Source organism: Scyliorhinus torazame, chromosome 29 (genome assembly GCF_047496885.1).
Source record: "Scyliorhinus torazame isolate Kashiwa2021f chromosome 29, sScyTor2.1, whole genome shotgun sequence".
Classification (NCBI taxonomy): domain Eukaryota; kingdom Metazoa; phylum Chordata; class Chondrichthyes; order Carcharhiniformes; family Scyliorhinidae; genus Scyliorhinus; species Scyliorhinus torazame.
In genome coordinates, this window is record NC_092735.1 from 31394792 (window position 1) to 31416943 (window position 22152).

General features: G+C 50.8%; 1 protein-coding gene across 6 annotated transcripts in view; it reads left to right on the forward strand.

Moving 5' to 3' along the window:
• The first annotated feature begins 1178 nt into the window (after positions 1–1178).
• LOC140403999 (liprin-alpha-3-like) overlaps positions 1179–22152 on the forward strand; it is a 185493-nt gene continuing 164519 nt past the window's right edge. For all 6 annotated transcript variants that reach the window (XM_072492330.1, XM_072492332.1, XM_072492331.1 and 3 more), the window contains exon 1: positions 1179–1433. The gene's annotated coding sequence lies outside the window, so the exon portion shown is untranslated. The remainder of the gene's footprint in view (positions 1434–22152) is intronic.

Genomic DNA, 22152 nt, shown 5'->3' on the forward strand with positions numbered 1-22152 from the left:
ACTTCGTATGCTTCCCCCGATGTCTGTGTCTATGTATTTACATTTGTACTTATCGCATGCCCTCGGATGGGGCGGAACGGTAGCACAGTGGTTAGCACTGTTGCTCCACAGCACCAGGATCCCAGGTTCGATTCCCGCCTACGTCACTGTCTGTGCGGAGTCTGCATGTTCTCCCCGTGAGGGCGTGGGTTTCCGCCAGGTGCTCCGGTTTCCTGCCACAATCTCTGAAAAACGTGTTGTTAGGTGAATTGGACATTCTGAATTCTCCCTCTGTACCTGAACAGCCTCGGAATGTGGCGACTAGGGGATTTTCACAGTAACTTCATTGCAGTGTTAATGTAAGCCTGCTCTTGACACCAATAAAGATTGTTATTATTACTATGTCTGAACTGTACGGTGAACAATACCTTTTACCGTACCTCGGCGCACAAATCAAATCAAATTAAATCTGATTGGATGACGGAGCAGGCTGGAAGGGCTGAATTGCCTACTTCTGCTGCTAATTCCGATGTTCCTCAAAGGATAGCAATGCTTTTTTTGAATGCCCCTTCCTTCCAGTCCTATTAGTTTTAAAGCCCCCTAAGGGTAGCACGGTGGTGCAGTGGGTTAGCCCTGCTGCCTCACGGCGCCAAGGTCCCAGGTTCGAATCCCAGCTCTGGGTCACCGTCCGTGTGGAGTTTGCAGACATTCGCCCTGTGTTTGCGTGGGTTTCGCCCCCACAACCCAAAGATGTAGGTGGATTGGCTGCGCTAAATCACCCCTTAATTGGAAAAAATGAATTGCACACTCCAAATTTATTTTAAAGATTTTTTTTTAAAGCCCTCGATGCATTGCAAGGAGGGGATTAATTTGGCTGCAGGAATCTGAGTTTGGATCATATCTCCATCCCCCCCCAGGTTACTGCACCTGGCCCAGCCCTGGAATGACATTCCCCACTTTGAGCATGACATCATCCTTATTGGGAGTCCCGCCCTTCGCCCCGGCCCCATTGGCCGGCGGGCGCCCGTTCCCACCCAACCCATTGGCCGGCGCGCCTGCCAGTCAGGGCCGGGGTCCGCCCACCCTCCCCGGGAGGGCGGGCGATTGGCCGGCGCCACCTGTCACTCACGGTGATTGACGTCTGGAGGGCTCCGCAGCTGATCCGACATGGCTCCAAGTTGGTTCCCCCTGGAGTAGAGGTGGGCGGGCATTGCAGGCACGGATTCTGGGAACCTGCTCTCCCCTGTTTTTTTTTCAATGGGAAGTAGTGGATGAGTGGGACCTCTTCAATTTTTATTTTGGGGAGAGAGAGGGGGGGGGATTGAATTGCAATTGCTGGAAATCCCCCCCTCCCCTTGCACATTAAAGGGGTGGAAATGCAGGGATAAAGTCAAGAAGAAAGGGGGAGGGAGAAAACAGGAGAGGGCGAGAAGCTGGAATCCTGGCTTGCAGATGTGAGTATATCTCAAATGCATGCAACTGAGAATATGGTTTGATTAAATGGGTGCCTTCCCCCCCAAAAATGGATTAATTGTAAATCATTGCAAGCATCTTTGGTTTGGGAAGGGTGTTGTTTGGGGGGGGGGGGGGGAGGATGAGATTTCTAGCATTGTGTCCCATCACGATTATTTAATTTAAATCTTTTTATTTGCAAAACGTGCAGAAAAAGTCTGACACTTGATTAAAAAGGTTGGCATCTGTGTGTGTGTGTGTGTGTGGTTTTGGGGGGGGGGTACTGCCTGTGTATATGTGTATGTGTTTTGGTTCTTGTTACAATCCCCCCCCCCATCACTCACCCACCACCCCTCTCCCTCATTATCCTACCCTTCCCCATCACCCCGCGCCCTCTCCCCCATTATCCTACTCTTCCCCATCACCCCACGCCCTCTCCTCCATTATCCTACCCTTCCCCATCACCCCACGCCCTCTCCCCCATTATCCTACCCTTCCCCATCACCCCACCCTCTCACCCCCATCCTACCCACTCCCCCATCACCCTACCCCCTCTCCCCATCACCCTACCCCCTCTCCCCATCACCCTACCCCCTCTTCCCCCATCACCCTACCCCCTCTTCCCCCATCACCCTACCCCCTCTTCCCCCATCACCCTACCCCCTCTTCCCCCATCACCCTACCCCCTCTTCCCCCATCACCCTACCCCCTCTTCCCCCATCACCCTACCCCCTCTTCCCCATCACCCTACCCCCTCTTCCCCCATCACCCTACCCCCTCTTCCCCCATCACCCTACCCCCTCTTCCCCCATCACCCTACCCCCTCTTCCCCCATCACCCTACCCCCTCTTCCCCCATCACCCTACCCCCTCTTCCCCCATCACCCTACCCCCTCTTCCCCCATCACCCTACCCCCTCTTCCCCCATCACCCTACCCCCTCTTCCCCCATCACCCTACCCCCTCTTCCCCCATCACCCTACCCCCTCTTCCCCCATCACCCTACCCCCTCTTCCCCATCACCCTACCCCCTCTTCCCCCATCACCCTACCCCCTCTTCCCCCATCACCCTACCCCCTCTTCCCCCATCACCCTACCCCCTCTTCCCCCATCACCCTACCCCCTCTTCCCCCATCACCCTACCCCCTCTTCCCCATCACCCTACCCCCTCTTCCCCCATCACCCTACCCCCTCTTCCCCCATCACCCTACCCCCTCTTCCCCCATCACCCTACCCCCCTCTCCCCCCATCACCCTACCCCCCTCTCCCCCCATCACCCTACCCCCCTCTCCCCCCATCACCCCACCCCGCTCTCTCCCCATCCCCCTACCCCCACTCCCCCATCACCCTACCCCCTCTTCCCCCATCACCCTACCCCCTCTTCCCCCATCACCCTACCCCCTCTTCCCCCATCACCCTACCCCCTCTTCCCCCATCACCCTACCCCCTCTTCCCCCATCACCCTACCCCCTCTTCCCCCATCACCCTACCCCCTCTTCCCCCATCACCCTACCCCCCTCTCCCCCCATCACCCTACCCCCCTCTCCCCCCATCACCCTACCCCCTCTTCCCCCATCACCCTACCCCCTCTTCCCCCATCACCCTACCCCCTCTTCCCCCATCACCCTACCCCCTCTTCCCCCATCACCCTACCCCCTCTTCCCCCATCACCCTACCCCCTCTTCCCCCATCACCCTACCCCGCTCTCCCCCCATCCCCCCACCCCGCTCTCTCCCCATCCCCCTACCCCCACTCTCCCATTTCCCTACCCACTGTGGCATTCTGCTGGGGGAGATGACAGGAGGAAGGGTTAATACAGTGATTTGTGGGGCTGATGTGTCTGCCCTTTTTGTGTGTGTGAGTGTGTGGAGGGGTGAGTGAGAGCGGGTAATTCTGTGTGAAATGCACATCGGCGTTTGATCAAACCCCCCCTCTCCCATCTGTAGCCACCAGAAATCAGATACAATTTATCTATCTGTGAATGTATCCTTTGGAAATGCGAATAGTTTTATCTTAGAAATAGGAAGATGTGTGTGGGAAGCAGGCGATCACACTATGTTGCAATGGTTTAACACACACACACCCCTTGTATTTCCAACCGGATCCCTGTCATGTCGAGATTGAGTTTCAGGTCCGTCTAATCTGTGTAAAAAAAAAAAAAAATCCAGCCCAAAAAACAGATGTAGTGTTTCAGAGATCGCGTAAGGAATGATTTTTGTAAAAGCGATTAACATATATATATATATATATATATATACACAGAGAGAGACGTGAGATATATATATTCCTCCTGTCTTCTGCATTGAAATGTACAGTTGTTAAAACGTGATGCTTATTTAATACCTGCATTTGCTGCACCCCCTCCCCTCCCCTCCCCTTTGCTTGCTAACACCTCCTGTCAACGATTTAAACCCATGTATCATTGACTTGCTTCCATTTAATGGTTGCTGACTAGGACCCAACCATACCTGTTTAAAATGCAATGCTTGTGAATTTACCCCCCCCCCCCCCCCCCCAACAGTGCAAATTCAACGCCACTTCAGAATGCCCAGGGGTTGGAATTCATCTGGCTATCCCCAGTGAGTTTGTATCAATTATTATTGTTGCTCATCACCATATGAAGGCAATTGATGATCAGCAGTAAGTCGATTCCCTCCAATGATCTGAACTATATTTTGCCCCACTGCTATTTGAGCCTCTGCAGTGATTACCTAGAGAGATAATTGTGATGTGTTGATCTGCAGGCCATTTGATGGATGCATTTGAGAGACAATTGAGTCCTGTACATATGTTTTATAAGGTGACCGCGTACAGTCTCCGCCCACTCGTGGAGGTGAACTATTTTGTGTGGGTCTGTAGGTGAACCAGCGCCTAATCGGTCCATGTATTTGTATATCCCAGAGCATCTGTATGTCTGAATGACACTCAGATTTGCATTAAATACACAGCCGGATGCTGTTTTATCTGTCTCTTTGCAATACGATTTTGAGGTATTTGAGGTGATTCATTTTTCCAAAGGTTGGCTAATTTATTTGGGGATTTTGAGATTTTGTTTTTAAAAGGGGGAAAATCTCCCTTCTAGATGCTATACAGAATGACGTGAAGAGGGCTGCGAGAGAGCTCTTTCAGAGCATGGACTATTGGGGCCAAATGGCCTGTTTGTGCTATGCAATAACATCCTGGCCTCCCTCACTGGGTGAATATTGTAGTTGAGCTTGCAGACATCTTCATGGATACCATCGCCAATCATAAGACCATAACACATAGAAGCAGAATTAGGCCACTCGGCCCATCGAGTCTGCTCCGCCATTCAATCATGGCTGATATTTTTCTCATTCCCATTCTCCTGCCTTCTCCCCAATCAATCTGCTCGGAGGCAAGCTTGACTGGGTGAAGGGAGAAACGGCTCCCTGACCTCTCGCTTATCTTTTGAAAACTCCCCCCCCCCCCCCCCACCCCCACCTTCCCAGCGGGATTATGAAGCTGCCGTTGCAGGGGGATAGAACAATACAGCTCAAGAACAGGCCCTTTGGCCCTCCAAACCTGTACCGGTCATGATGCTGCCCTTGGCCAAAACCCTCAGCACCTCCGAGTGCCATATCTCTCTATACCCATCCTATCCATGTATTTGCCGAGATGCCTTTTGAACGCCGTTAATGTATCTGCGTCCACAACCTCCCCTGGCAACGTATTCCAGGCACTCACCACCCTCTGTGTAAAAAAAAAAAAAAAAAAAAAAAAAAAACTGCCTCGCACATCTCCTCTAAACTTTGCCCCACAGACCTTAAACCTATGCCCCCTGGTGACTGACCCCTCCACCCCGGGAAAGAGTGTCTGCCCATCCACTCTATCCATGCCCCTCCATAATCTTGGAGAGATGTCTGAATGGGAAAGCCTGCCACCCAAACTTGAGTCCCCATGTCTCAAGCTTAGTACTCCCAGCGCTGTGGCTAATGGCTCACTCTTTTGGCTCATTAAATGATTAATTCATTCATTTTGAATGGATAAATAAATGTTGTCGTCAGCGGTTTATTTTTTTGCTTTCGAACAGCATTGTGGCGAGTGTGGCTCTCTCTCTGACACATAGAGCAAGGAAATGTGGTCATCCTGTCAGAGGTTGCACGATATAAGGGTGGCACAGTGGTATCTGCCTGTCCACTTGGAGTGGGTGAGATTGTACTCTACTCACACTGAGTGAGTTTTAGTTTGATTAACCAGCCACCAGCACATAATCCAGGCGAACAATGGCCAGTTTGTTTGGTGTGCTTTAAACTGCTATTGTGCAATGCCCTAATCGTTTCTGTCTACAGGAAGCTAAGTTGCTCCTGAATTATGTAAAGCACATAGTCTTTGGGATCAAATAATTTGTCAGCCATCTATTACAGCTGGATCGACCTGGGGAAGGAAAACGTACATTAACTTTTAATACTCAACAAAAAACAAGTTTTTGTTGGCAATGTGCTGATGTAGTAAGAGGGAGAGATGCTACATGGCATGGAGTGTGTCATTAGGATGTTTGAGAAACGCACAGGTCAGAAAGCGAGAGACTTGCATTTACATAGGGCCTGTCACGACCACCAGACATCCCAAAATGCTTTGCGGCCAGTGAAATGCTTCTGAGGCGGCGTCGTGCAGGAAACCTGGCAACCAATTTGCCCACAGCAAGATCCCTCGATTTGGTCAGGACGCCGGAGAGAACTCCTCTGCTTTTAGTCAAAGTAGCGCCACAGGGTCTTTTATAACCATCAGACCATCACCTCGGTTCAATGGATTATCTGGAGGTTGGCGTCTCCTTCAGTGTCAGGCAGGAATTTCGTGCTAGATTCTTGTGGGACCCGAAGCCAGAACTAACCCCCTCCCCCCTTCTGCTGACGATTAATTTTCCGCGAAGAAGTCAACGAACGGTTGCCACCTCCGGGCGAACCCTAACAGTGACCCTCTGGGGGCGAACTTGATTTTCTCCAAACAGAGAAAGCTAGCCATGTCCGATAGCCAGGTCTCTGACTTCGGGGGCTTTGAGTCCCTCCAAGCTAATAGTATCCGTCTCCGGGCTACCGGGGAAGCAAAGGCCAGAACATCTGCCTCTTTCTCCTCCTGGATTCCCGGGTCTTCCGACACCCCGAAAATCGCCACCTCTGGACTCGGTGCCACCCTTGTTTTTAACACCGTGGACATGACATCTGCAAACCCCTGCCAGAATCCCCTAAGCTTCGGACATGTCCAGAACATGTGGACATGGTTCGCTGGTCCTCCCGCACATTTTGCACACCTGTCTTCCACCCCAAAGAATCTGCTCATCCGGGCCACTGTCATGTGAGCCCGATGAACGACCTTGGATTGTATCAGGCTGAGCCTGGCACATGTTGCGGACGCGTTGACTCTACTCAACGCGTCCGCCCATAGACCATCCTCGATCTCTCCTCCCAGCTCCTCCTCCCACTTGCGCTTCAGAGTCTCGGTCTGCGTCTCCTCTGACTCCATAAGTTCCTTGTAAATGTCAGAGACGCTCCCTTCTCCTACCCACCCATGGAAACTACCCTATCCTGAATTCCCCTTAGCGGTCGGAGCGGGAAGGTTGACACCTGTTTACATAGGAAGTCCCGCACCTGCAGATACCTGAATTTGTTTCCCCTTCGCCAACTCAAACTTCTCCTCCAGTGCCCTCCTACTCGGAAAGCCCCCCTCTAGAAACATATCCCTCATCCTCTCAATCCCTGCTCTCCGCCATATCTGGAACCCTCCATCCATACTTCCCGGGGCAAACCGGTGATTATTACAGATTGGGGACCAGACCGATGCTCCCTCTGCTCCCACATGTCTCCTCCACTGCCCCCAGGCTCTCAGGGCCGCCACCACCACGAGGCTGGTGGAGTACCGTGCCGGCGGGAACGGCAGAAGCACAGTTATCAATGTCCCCAGGCAGGTGCCCTTGCATGAAGCCTCCATAACGCTCCCATGCCGACCCCTCCCCCACCACCCACTTCCTGATCATGGCTATATTTGCCGCCCAGTAATAGTTACTAAAATTTGGCAGCGCCAGCCCGCCCTCTCCCCGACTCCGCTCAAGCATTAGCTTCCTTACTCGTGGGGTCTTACCCACCCAAACAAAGCCAGAGATCACTTTGTTGACCCGTTTAAAAAAGGACCGCGGAATAAAGATGGGGAGACATTGAAACACGAACAGGAATCTTGAGAGGACCGTCATCGTCACCGTCTGCACCCTCCCAGCCAGTGACAACGGAAGCGCGTCCCACCTCCGAAAATTGTCCTTCATTTGGTCTACTAGTCGGGCCAGATTTAATTTATGCAGCCGGTCCCATTCCCGCGCCACTTGAATGCCTAAGTACCTAAAGCTTCCCCCTACTAATCTAGACGGCAGCTCCCCCAATCGCCTCTGCTGTCCCCAAGCCTGGACCGCAAACATCTCACTTTTCCCCATATTTAGCTTATACCCTGAAAACCGGCCAAATTCCCCTAGAATCCTCATGATTTCTTCCATCCCCTCTAATGGGTCTGATACATGCAGAAGCAGGTTGTCTGCATAGAGCGAGACTCTGTGCTCCACAACCCCCCCCCCCCTCCCCAACCCTCCAGACCAGCCCCTTGAGACTCTCAAGAACAACTGCCAAAGTCTCTTGCTAGCGCGAACAACAGTGGGGAGAGGGGGCATCTCTGTCTCGTCCCCCGGTGCAGTCTAAAATAGTCCTATGTTGTCCTATTCGTCCATACGCTTGCCACAGGAGCCTGATACAGCAACCTGACCCAGTCAATAAAGCCCCACCCAAATCTAAACTGTCCCAGTACCGCCCACAGATAATCCCATTCTACCCGATCAAAAGCCTTTTCTGCATCCATTGCGATCACTACCTCCACCTCCCTACCTTCCGAGGGCATCATGATCACGTTTAACAACCTTCTTACATTGGCCACCAACTGCCTATCCTTAACAAATCCCAGTCTGGTCCTCCCCAATGACGTCCAGAACACAGTCCTCAATCCTGGAGGACAAAATTTTGGCCAGCAATTTGGCATCCACATTCAACAGAGATATCGGCCTGTAGGACCCACACAGCTCCGGGTTCTTGTACCGCTTCAGAATCAGCGAAATCGTGGCCTGTGACAGTGTCGGGGGCAGCACCCCTCTTTCCTTTGCCTCATTGAACATCCTCATCAACACCGGCCCCAATATCCCAGAGAACCTTTTATAAAACTCCACTGGGTACCCGTCCGGCCCTAGGGCTTTACCCGACTGCATGGCCTTCAGACCCTCCACTATCTCCTCCAGCCCGATCGGGGCCCCCAGCCCTTCTACCAGCACCCCGTCCACCTTTGGGAAATTCAGCCCCTCCAAGAAGTGCCTCATCCCCTCTGGCCCCGTAGGGGGTTCCGACCCATACAGCCTACTGTAGAAATCCCTAAATGCCTTTGTGGTGGTATGTATTAGGGGTAATACGGTACACCACGTGCCGACAGGCTATTGGTGGAGGGATGCCAGGTCCTGATAGGATCTGCCACCTACTGGACTCCACCCAGAAATGCCGGTATAAGAACCCAGCTTTCCCCTCCATTTCCCTCAGCAGCTGCATTCTGTAACCACGCTGCTGGGGATAAAGTTCTGCTTAATAAAGCCTTCAATTGACATTACCTCAACCTGCCTTGTGTCATATTGACGGTACTACAGCCTTATTCACCCCTGCTGAATCTCCAACCAGGTTCCCATCTCCGTCATTTACTTTCCCTATCTCCCTGGCTCCCTCTTTCTAAGCTGCCGTGCAAGCAAACTACTGGCCTTCTCTCCATACTCCTAGATCGCCTCCCTCGCCTTTCTCAGCTGCACCACCGCCCTTCCTGTGGTTAACAAGCTGAACTCCGCTGTTCCCTTAAAAGCCCTGCTTCTGGGGTCTCCACGTACCTCCTATCGATCTGTAGTATCTCCTTTACCAGTCGGTCCGTCTCTGCCCTGTCCACCTTCTCCCTATGGGCCTGTATCGAGATCAGCTCCCCTCTGACCACTGCCTTCAGTGCTTCCCAGACCACCGCTGCTGAAATTTCCCCCCTGTCATTGACCTGCAGGTACATAGAACATAGAACGATACAGCGCAGTACAGGCCCTTCGGCCCACGATGTTGCACCGACATGGGAAGTCAAAAATACAAAAGCCATCTAACCTACACTATGCCATTATCATCCATATGCATATCCAATAAACTTTTAAATGCCCTCAATGTTGGCGAGTTCACTACTGTTGCAGGCAGGGCATTCCACGGCCTCACCACTCTTTGCGTAAAGAACCTACCTCTGACCTCTGTCCTTTATCTATTACCCCTCAGTTTAAGGCTATGTCCCCTCGTGCTAGCCATTTCCATCCGCGGGAGAAGGCTCTCACTGTCCACCCTATCTAACCCCCTGATCATTTTGTATGCCTCTATTAAGTCTCCTCTTAACCTTCTTCTCGCGAACGAAAACAACCTCAAGTCCATCAGCCGTTCCTCATAAGATTTTCCCTCCATACCAGGCAACATCCTGGTAAATCTCCTCTGCACCCGTTCCAAAGCTTCCACGTACTTCCTATAATGAGGTGACCAGAACTGTACGCAATACTCCAAATGCGGCCGGACCAGAGTTTTGTACAGCTGCAACATGACCTCATGACTCCGGAACTCAATCCCTCTACCAATAAAGGCCAACACTCCATATGCCTTCTTCACAACCCTATCAACCTGGGTGGCAACTTTCAGGGATCTATGTACATGGACACCGAGATCCCTCTGCTCATCCACACTTCCAAGAATTTTACCATTAGCCAAATATTCCGCATTCCTGTTATTCCTTCCAAAGTGAATCACCTCACACTTCTCTACATTAAACTCCATTTGCCACATCTCAGCCCAGCTCTGCAGCTTATCTATGTCCCTCTGTAACCTGCAACATCCTTCCGCACTGTCGACAACACCACCGACTTTAGTATCGTCTGCAAATTTACTCACCCACCCTTCTGCGCCCTCCTCTAGGTCATTTATAAAAATGACAAACAGCAATGGCCCCAGAACAGATCCTTGTGGTACGCCACTTGTAACTGAACTCCATTCTGAACATTTCCCATCAACCACCACCCTCTGTCTTCTTTCAGCTAGCCAATTTCTGATCCACATCTCTAAATCACCCTCAATCCCCAGCCTCCGTATTTTCTGCAATAGCCTACCATGGGGAACCTTATCAAACGCTTTACTGAAATCCATATACACCACATCAACTGCTCTACCCTCGTCTACCTGTTCAGTCACCTTCTCAAAGAACTCGATAAGGTTTGTGAGGCATGACCTACCCTTCACAAAGCCATGCTGACTATCCCTGATCATATTATTCCCATCTAGATGATTATAAATCTATTATGATTATAAGTTTCTTATAATCCCCTCCAAGACTTTACCCACAACAGACGTGAGGCTTACCGGTCTATAGTTGCCGGGGTTGTCTCTGCTCCCCTTCTTGAACAAAGGGACCACATTTGCTATCCTCCAGTCCTCTGGCACTATTCCTGTAGCCAACGATGACATAAAAATCAAAGCCAAAGGCTCAGCAATCTCTTACCGGGCTTCCCAGAGAATCCTAGGACAAATCCCATCAGGCCCCGGGGACTTATCTATTTTCAGCCTGTCCAGAATTGCCAACACCTCTTCCCTACGTACCTCAATACCATCTATTCTAATAGCCTGGGTCTCAGCATTCTCCTCCACAACATTCTCTTTTTCCTGAGTGAATACTGACGAAAAATATTCATTTAGTATCTCGCCTATCTCTTTAGACACACACAACTTCCCATCCCTGTCCTTGACTGGCCCTACTCTTACCCTAGTCATTCTTTTATTCCTGACATACCTAATAGAAAGCTTTTGGGTTTTCCTTGATCCTACCTGCCAAATACTTCTCATGTCCCCTCCTTGCTCGTCTTAGCTCTCTCTTTAGATCCTTCCTCGCTACCTTGTAACTATCAAGCGCCCCAACTGAAACTTCACACCTCATCTTCACATAGGCCTCCTTCTTCCTCTTAACAAGAGATTCCAGTTCTTTGGTAAACCACGGTTCCCTCGCTCGACGCCTTCCTCCCTGCCTGACCGGTACGTACTTATCAAGAACACGCAGTAGCTGATCCTTGAACAAGCTCCACTTATCCAGTGTGCCTACCACTTGCAGCCTACTTCTCCAACCTACCGCCCACCCCCCCCCCCCCAGCCTACTTCTCCAACTTACCCCCCCCCCCCCCAGTCATGTCTAATGGCATCATAATTGCCCTTCCCCCAGCTATAACTCTTGCCCTGCGGGGTATACTTATCCCTTTCCATCGTTAACGTAAACGTCACCGAATTGTGGTCACTGTCCCCAAAGTGCTCACCTACCTCCAAATCTAACACCTGGCCTGGTTCATTACCCAAAACCAAATCCAAAGTGGCCTCTCCTCTTGTTGGCCTGTCAACATATTGTGTCAGGAAACCCTCCTGCACACCTTGTACAAAAAACGACCTATCTAATGTACTCGAACTATATCTTTTCCAGTCAATTTTTGGAAAGTTAAAGTCTCCCATAATAACTACCCTGTTACTTTTGTTCTTATCCAGGATCATCCTCGCCATCCTTTCCTCTACATCCCTAGAACTATTTGGAGGCCTATAAAAAACTCCCAACAGGGTGACCTCTCCTTTCCTGTTTCTAACTTCAGCCAATACTACCTCGGAAGAAGAGTCCCCATCTAGCATCCTCTCCGCCACCGTAATACTGCTCTTGACTAGCAGCGCCACACCTCCCCCTCTTTTGCCTCCTTCTCTGAGCTTACTAAAACACCTAAACCCCGGAACCTGCAACATCCATTCCTGTCCCTGCTCTATCCATGTCTCCGAAATGGCCACAACATCGAAGCCCCAGGTACCAACCCATGCTGCCAGTTCCCCTACCTTATTTCGTATACTCCTGGCATTGAAGTAGACACACTTCAAACCACCTACCTGAACACTGGCCCCCTCCTGCAACGTCAAATCTGTGCTCCTGACCTCTATACTCTCAATCTCCCGTACCCTAAAACTACAATCCAGGTTCCCATGCCCCTGCTGCATTAGTTTAAACCCCCCAAAGAGCACTAACAAATCTCCCCCCAGGATATTTGTGCCCCTCAGGTTCAGATGTAGACCATCCTGTCTGTAGAGGTCCCACCTTCCCCAGAAAGAGCCCTGAATAGGTAGTTCTGAATACATTTCCTCAGCCGCTCGCACACCTCTTCGTTGGCCAAAAGTCCCACATCTAACCTCCAGTGCGGGCGCTGGTTACTGCCTTTACTAACCTGCAGGTCAACCCAATGCGGAGCACGGTCTGAGATTGTAATCGCCAAGTACCCCGCATCATCCACCCCCATCAGTAAGGCCCTGCTCAAAATAAAGAAATCGATCCGGGAGTACACTTTATGCACGTGTGAGTAGAAGGAGAACTCCACCCTCGGCTGCCCAAATCTCCATGGATCCACCCTCCCCCCATCTGCTCCATGAACCCTTTTAGTTCCTTTGCCATTGCTGGCACCCTGCCCGTTTTTGAGCTTGACCGGTCCAAGCCAGGGTCAATAACTGTGTTGAAGTCTCCTCCCATGACCAGCCTGGTGCGAGTCCAGGTCCGGTATCTTCCCAGCATCCTCTTTATATACTCCACATCATCCCAATTTGGTGCATACACATTTACTAATACCTCTGCACCCCCGCCAGTTTCCCACTGACCTTAATGTACCGAACTCCCACACCTGAGACAATTCTACCCGCCTCAAACACCACCCGCTTATTGATCAGGATCGTGACCCCTCTAGTCTTTGAGTCTAGTCCCGAGTGAAAGACCTGACTGACCCAGCCTTTCCTCAATCTAATCTGGTCAGTTACTCCAAGGTGCGACTCCTGTAACATTACCACATCTGCCTTCAGTCCCTTTAAGATGCACGAACACACGTGCCCTCTTGACCGGCCCATTTAACCCTCAAATATTCCAGGTGATCAGCCTAGTTGGGGGGCTCATTGTCCCCCCCCCCCCCCCCCCCCCCCCCCCTTCGCCGATTAGCCATCCCCTTTTTGGACCCACCTCCAGCCCATGCTCTGTGCCTCCACTGGCCCGCCCCCAGGCAGCCTCTGCCCCCAACCTCCTCTCTGTCCCTTAGCCCAAGTCCCTCCCTCGTCAGCAGAACCTTTACCCCCCCCCTAGTAACAACACTCTGTAACCCAAACCCTTTAATAAACCGAACATAATAACCCGTACCAGCCTCCCCGAACAGGCGCCGGAATGTGGCGACTAGGGGATTTTCACAGTAACTTCATTGAAGCCTACTTGTGACAATAAGCGATTTTCATTTCATTTCATATGCCCCCATTTCCCCCCCCCCCCACTGCGCCTCCGTGAGCTAGCCCACCCAGCTAGCTTGGTGGCCCCCATCCCTGGTGCCGGATAGTCTCCCACCTATTGTTCCCCGCCCCGCGCTGCTCATGCAAACATACTCCAGCATCAAACAATCCCCACACAATTGTCCGACAGAAAAACACCAAGATCTAAACAAGCACACCTCCACCCCCCAACAGTGCAAATGCAAACCTTAACTCACTCAGCTCTACCGCTGGTCCCAAATCAATGCAAACGGCACAACAAACAGCTTCCACAAAACGAAAAACGAGAAACTTTTTTAAATAAAGAACAGCAAAACCCAACAAAAAAAAAAATGAACATTGCAGCGAAGTTCAAAAGTTCTCAGTCCACCACCAGTCCTTTCCTTTTCACGAAGTCCAGCGCGTCCTCAGGCAACTCGAAATAAAAGTGCTGATCCTCATGCGTGACCCAAAGATGAGCCCGATACAACAGTCCGAGCTTCACCTTTTTCTTAAAAAGGATTGACCTAATCTGGTTGAAGCCTGCTCTTCTCCTGGCCACCTCCACACTCCGGTCTTGGTAGACCCGCAGGATACTGTTGTCCCACTTACAGCTCCGTGTCTGCTTGGCCCACTGTAGAATGCGCTCCTTATCCAAGTACCTGTGGAATCTCACCACCATTACCCTTGGGGGGGGGGGGGGGGTCTCCCATTCGCGGCTTCCCCACGAGTGCTCTGTGAGCCCTGTCTACCTCCAAGGATCGGGAGAATGCCTCATCCCCCAGCAGCTTCTCAAACACGTCTGCAATGTATGCCCCAGCGTCCGCTCCTTCGGACCCCTCCGGGAGCCCAACGATTCTCACGTTCTGCCTGGGGGACCTATTCTCTAGGACCTCCACCTTCTCCAGGAGCTTCTTCTGCTGGTCTCTCAGCATCCGCACCTCCAACTCCACCGCAGTTTGATGTTCCTCCTGCTCAGCCAGCGCCTTCTCTACCTTCTGGATCGCCCGATCTTGGGCGTCCAATCTAAGCTCCAGCCGCTCAATTGACTCTTTTATCGGGTCCAAGCAGTCCCGTTTCTGCTTAGCAAAGCCTTCCTGAATAACTTGCATCAGCTGCTCCGTTGACCGCTGGGTCGCCAAGCCAGAGGTCCGGTCCTCCGCCATGCTGTCTCCCGCTGCAGCTTCAGCCCAAGCCTTCTCTGTCTTTCTGTTTCTGCCTTTACGAGCACTTCTAGTCCTTCTCTCCATGCACCGATGTGGGAATTCAGTACACAATTGCCTCTTGACAATTCAAGTCCGGTAGAAAATTGGGGGAAAAAGTCCGACCCAAGCGGGAGCTATCAAATGTGCGACTTACTCCTTAATAGCCGTCACCGGAAGTCTATTCGGTGCCTTTAACATGAACATCACAGGAGGACCCTGGACAGCTTTCCTACATCAGCACAAGTGACTGAATTTATAATAATCTTTAGATCATAGAATTTATAGTGCAGAAGGAGGCCATTCGGTCCATCGAGTCTGCACCGGCCCTTGGAAAGAGCACCCTACTTAGGCCCAGGCCTCCACCCTATCCCAGTAACCCCACCTAACCTTTTGGATTCTAAGGGGCAATTTCGCATGGCCAATCCACCCAACCTACACACCTTTGGAATGTGGAAGGAAACTGGAGCACCCGGAGGAAACCTACGCAGACTTCTTTATTAGTGTCACAAGTAGGCTTAACACTGCAATGAAGTTACTGTGAAAATCCCCCAGTCGCCACACTCCGGCACCTGTTCGGCTACACTGAGGGAGAATTCAGAATGTCCAATTCACCCAACAAGCACGTCTTTCGGGACGGGTGGAAGGAAACTGGGGCGCCCGGAGGAAACCCACGCAGACACGGGGGGGGAACGTGCAGACTCCGCACAGACAGTGACCCAAGCTGGGAATCGAACCCGGGTCCCTGGCGCTGTGAAGCAACAGTGTGAGCCACTGTGCTACCGTGCCGCCCATAAAAAGTACTTAATTGACTGCAAAATGCTTTCAGACATTCAAAGGTTGTGATAGGCGCCATATAAATGCAAGTTCTTTAACCAAGACCGGTGGCTGAAGACATGGTCCAAGAGGCGGATTTTAAACCGGCGTCTAAAGGGTGTGGTGAAGCCAAGGCTCCCTGAGCAAAGTGGTTTGCCGTCACCGCGGGGAGGAATGCACTGTTTGTAGGGTGCTGCAAAGAGCCAGGAGGAGGAGTGGAGCAGGGAGGGTTTGAGAAGGGATGAGACACACACAACCCAGCCCATCCCCTGCTAAATAACAAAATAATTTGCCGCCTTTGAGAAACAAATGGAAAAGTGCAGATAGTCAGTCTTCTGAGAATGGGTCAGCGTGAGATGCTTTGAAGCCAGCTCTATTGGCCATGTCTCGAAGCGGTAGATGAGTGATACACTAGGAGCCACCTTGAGCTTGTCTCTCTGTGGTTACTGCGCACGGCAATCACACTAAGCAGCCTCTGGACAAATGAATGAGGAAGTGTGTCCTTACACATTGCTCGTTTCTTCATATTCAGCGCCCCCCCCCCCCCCCCCCCGCCCCCCCAACCACTCTGCAGACACACAATATTCTCGGAGCCAGAGGCCCTGTTAATGCCACTAGTCACAAACAGTGCCACGGTGAGATGCCCATCTGACTGTTTGGTTTTTCCCCTTCCTTCCATCCTTGGCTGTTCTCGGCTTTTCCAAAGTTTGTTTATTGTTTAATGTATATTTATTGGATGAATATTTATAATCATCAGGGTTAAAGGTGCCACATTTTGGGGATGAAAAGTTTTTTTTCTATTTTTTTTACACTTGTTAGTATCTCGGTTTCGTAGATCAGATCCAGCACGGGGTTAGATAAAGAGAAAAGCTCCCTCTACACTGTCCACATCAAACACTCCCAGGACAGGTACAGCACGGGGTTAGATACAGAGTAAAGCTCCCTCCACACTGTCCCCATCAAACACTCCCAGGACAGGCACAGCACGGGGTTAGATACAGAGTAAAGCTCCCTCTACACTGTCCCCATCAAACACTCCCAGGACAGGCACAGCACGGGGTTAGATACAGAGTAAAGCTCCCTCTACACTGTCCCATTAAACATTCCCAGGACAGGTACAGCATGGGGTTCGATACAGAGTAAAGCTCCCTCTACACTGTCCCATTAAACATTCCAAGGGCAGGTGAAGCATGGGGTTAGATACAGAGTAAAGCTCCCTCTACACTGTCCCCATCAAACACTCCCGGACAGGTACAGGACGGGGTTAGATACAGAGTAAAGCTCCCTCTACACTGTCCACATCAAACACTCCCAGGACAGGTACAGCACGGGGTTAGATACAGAGTAAAGCTCCCTCTCCACTGTCCCATTAAACACTCCCAGGACAGGTACAGCACGGGGTTAGATACAGAGTAAAGCTCCCTCTACTCTGTCCACATTAAACACTCCCAGGACAGGCACAGCACGGGGTTAGATACAGAGTAAAACTCCCTCTACACTGTCCCCATCAAACACTCCCAGGCCAGGCACAGCACGGTGTTAGATACAGAGTAAAGCTCCCTCTACACAGTCCCCATGAAACACTCTTAGGATTGGTACAGCACGGGGTTAGATACAGAGTAAAGCTCCCTCTACACTGTCCCCATCAAACACTCCCAGGACAGGTCCAGCACGGGGTTAGATACAGAGTAAAGCTCCCTCTACACTGTCCCCATCAAACACTCCCAGGACAGGCACAGCACGGGGTTAGATACAGAGTAAAGCTCCCTCTCCACAGTCCCATTAAACACTCCCAGGACAGGTACAGCACGGGGTTAGATACAGAGTAAAGCTCCCTCTACACTGTCCACATTAAACACTCCCAGGACAGGTACAGCATGGGGTTCGATACAGAGTAAAGCTCCCTCTACACTGTCCCCATCAAACACTCCCAGGACAGGCACAGCACGGGATTAGATACAGAGTAAAGCTCCCTCTACACTGTCCCCATCAAACACTCCCAAGACAGGTACAGCACGGGGTTAGATACAGAGTAAAGCTCCCTCTACACTGTCCCCATCAAACACTCCCAGGACAGGTACAGCACGGGGTTAGATACAGAGTAAAGCTCCCTCTACACTGTCCCCATCAAACACTCCCAGGACAGGTACAGCACGGGGTTAGATACAGAGTAAAGCTCCCTCTACACTGTCCCCATCAAACACTCCCAGGACAGGTACAGCACGGGGTTAGATACAGAGTAAAGCTCCCTCTACACTGTCCCCATCAAACACTCCCAGGACAGGTACAGCACGGGGTTAGATACAGAGTAAAGCTCCCTCTACACTGTCCCCATCAAACACTCCCAGGACAGGTACAGCACGGGGTTAGATACAGAGTAAAGCTCCCTCTCCAGTGTCCCATTAAACATTCCAAGGGCAGGTGAAGCATGGGGTTAGATACAGAGTAAAGCTCCCTCTAAACAGTATCATCAATATTTGGTAATCCTCCAATATCAGAAGTTCGGTAAAGATAGGGAGAATGGCGTTCATTGCAATCTGATGGCCATGTTGAAGGAACAAAATGTCTGCAAGTGCCAGGATATATTTACTCCATTTAATCCACGGCCACCTGCTGCATCCTATTTAGATTTTATACAAAAACGAAAGGGGGTTTCACATTAAACACTCCCAGGACAGGTACAGCATGGGGTTCGATACAGAGTAAAGCTCCCTCTACACTGTCCCATCAAACACTCCCAGGACAGGTACAGCACGGGGTTAGATACAGAGTAAAGCTCCCTCTACACTGTCCCCATCAAACACTCCCAGGACAGGCACAGCACGGGATTAGATACAGAGTAAAGCTCCCTCTACACTGTCCCATTAAACACTCCCAGGATAGGTACAGCACGGGGTTAGATACAGAGTAAAGCTCCCTCTACACTGTCCACATTAAACACTCCCAGAACAGGTACAGCACGGGGTTAGATACAGAGTAAAGCTCCCTCTACACTGTCCCCATCAAACACTCCCAAGACAGGTACAGCACGGGGTTAGATACAGAGTAAAGCTCCCTCTACACTGTCCCCATCAAACACTCCCAGGACAGGTACAGCACGGGGTTAGATACAGAGTAAAGCTCCCTCTACACTGTCCCCATCAAACACTCCCAGGACAGGTACAGCACGGGGTTAGATACAGAGTAAAGCTCCCTCTACACTGTCCCCATCAAACACTCCCAGGACAGGTACAGCACGGGGTTAGATACAGAGTAAAGCTCCCTCTACACTGTCCCCATCAAACACTCCCAGGACAGGTACAGCACGGGGTTAGATACAGAGTAAAGCTCCCTCTAAACAGTATCATCAATATTTGGTAATCCTCCAATATCAGAAGTTCGGTAAAGATAGGGAGAATGGCGTTCATTGCAATCTGATGGCCATGTTGAAGGAACAAAATGTCTGCAAGTGCCAGGATATATTTACTCCATTTAATCCACGGCCACCTGCTGCATCCTATTTAGATTTTATACAAAAACGAAAGGGGGTTTCACATTAAACACTCCCAGGACAGGTACAGCATGGGGTTCGATACAGAGTAAAGCTCCCTCTACACTGTCCCATCAAACACTCCCAGGACAGGTACAGCACGGGGTTAGATACAGAGTAAAGCTCCCTCTACACTGTCCCCATCAAACACTCCCAGGACAGGCACAGCACGGGATTAGATACAGAGTAAAGCTCCCTCTACACTGTCCCATTAAACACTCCCAGGATAGGTACAGCACGGGGTTAGATACAGAGTAAAGCTCCCTCTACACTGTCCACATTAAACACTCCCAGAACAGGTACAGCACGGGGTTAGATACAGAGTAAAGCTCCCTCTACACTGTCCCCATCAAACACTCCCAAGACAGGTACAGCACGGGGTTAGATACAGAGTAAAGCTCCCTCTACACTGTCCCCATCAAACACTCCCAGGACAGGTACAGCACGGGGTTAGATACAGAGTAAAGCTCCCTCTACACTGTCCCCATCAAACACTCCCAGGACAGGTACAGCACGGGGTCAGATACAGAGTAAAGCTCCCTCTACACTGTCCCCATCAAACACTCCCAGGACAGGTACAGCACGGGGTTAGATACAGAGTAAAGCTCCCTCTACACTGTCCCCATCAAACACTCCCAGGACAGGTACAGCACGGGGTTAGATACAGAGTAAAGCTCCCTCTACACTGTCCACATCAAACACTCCCAGGACAGGTACAGCACGGGGTTAGATACAGAGTAAAGCTCCCTCTACACTGTCCCCATCAAACACTCACAGGACAGGTAGAGCACGGGGTTAGATACAGAGTAAAGCTCCCTCTCCAGTGTCCCATTAAACATTCCAAGGGCAGGTGAAGCATGGGGTTAGATACAGAGTAAAGCTCCCTCTAAACAGTATCATCAATATTTGGTAATCCTCCAATATCAGAAGTTCGGTAAAGATAGGGAGAATGGCGTTCATTGCAATCTGATGGCCATGTTGAAGGAACAAAATGTCTGCAAGTGCCAGGATATATTTACTCCATTTAATCCACGGCCACCTGCTGCATCCTATTTAGATTTTATACAAAAACGAAAGGGGGTTTCACATTAAACACTCCCAGGACAGGTACAGCATGGGGTTCGATACAGAGTAAAGCTCCCTCTACACTGTCCCATCAAACACTCCCAGGACAGGTACAGCACGGGGTTAGATACAGAGTAAAGCTCCCTCTACACTGTCCCCATCAAACACTCCCAGGACAGGCACAGCACGGGATTAGATACAGAGTAAAGCTCCCTCTACACTGTCCCATTAAACACTCCCAGGATAGGTACAGCACGGGGTTAGATACAGAGTAAAGCTCCCTCTACACTGTCCACATTAAACACTCCCAGAACAGGTACAGCACGGGGTTAGATACAGAGTAAAGCTCCCTCTACACTGTCCCCATCAAACACTCCCAAGACAGGTACAGCACGGGGTTAGATACAGAGTAAAGCTCCCTCTACACTGTCCCCATCAAACACTCCCAGGACAGGTACAGCACGGGGTTAGATACAGAGTAAAGCTCCCTCTACACTGTCCCCATCAAACACTCCCAGGACAGGTACAGCACGGGGTTAGATACAGAGTAAAGCTCCCTCTACACTGTCCCCCATCAAACACTCCCAGGACAGGTACAGCACGGGGTTAGATACAGAGTAAAGCTCCCTCTACACTGTCCCCATCAAACACTCCCAGGACAGGTACAGCACGGGGTTAGATACAGAGTAAAGCTCCCTCTACACTGTCCCATTAAACATTCCAAGGGCAGGTGAAGCATGGGGTTAGATACAGAGTAAAGCTCCCTCTAAACAGTATCATCAATATTTGGTAATCCTCCAATATCAGAAGTTCGGTAAAGATAGGGAGAATGGCGTTCATTGCAATCTGATGGCCATGTTGAAGGAACAAAATGTCTGCAAGTGCCAGGATATATTTACTCCATTTAATCCACGGCCACCTGCTGCATCCTATTTAGATTTTATACAAAAACGAAAGGGGGTTTCACAGCCCTTCAGATTTTTGGGCGAGTCACTTTCAAAAAGGAAATGTGCATTTATATCGTGCCTTTCACGACTGAATTGGTCTGACAGAGTTTTACAGCCGATAAAGTACTTTGGAAATGTTGTGATGTCCGACACAACAGATTATATGCCCGCAGCAAGATCCCACATGTAACACTTCTGATAATGATCAGTTTTTTTTTTTGAGATGCAAATTCAGGGATAAATATTGCCCCGGGGTCTGGGGATAATTCCTTTCCGCTTCTTCAGAATAGTGGCTTTATCTCTCCATCTGAGCAGGTAAACAGAGCTTGGGTCTAATCTCCAATCTCCCAAAGTTAAACACTTCCCTCAGCACTGAACCTCCAATCTTGATGTCCTGGAGTGGGACTTGAACCCACAACCTGATGACACAGAGGTGAGAGTGCTACCCACTGAGCCGTGGCTGACACAATTGGCTCACCTTCTGTCATTGGCTTGTTAATCATTAATTATAACCTGCCGTTTTAGTGGCACTCTTCCTTACTCCGTACTGAGGGCACCCAGTGTTGGGAATGTCTTTTCCAGCTGGCAGCACATCTCCCGGCAGCGTGGGGGGGGGGGGGGCTTCAATGGGAGATCCCATTGACAAGCAGTGGGAAGATAGAATCCCGCAGCCAGAGAACGACGTACCGCTGAGGAACACACGTCGGGGGGGGGGGGGGGGGGGGGGGGGGGGGGGGGGGGGGTCGGAGAATCCCACCCCGTTTCACTGAAAGGATTGGGA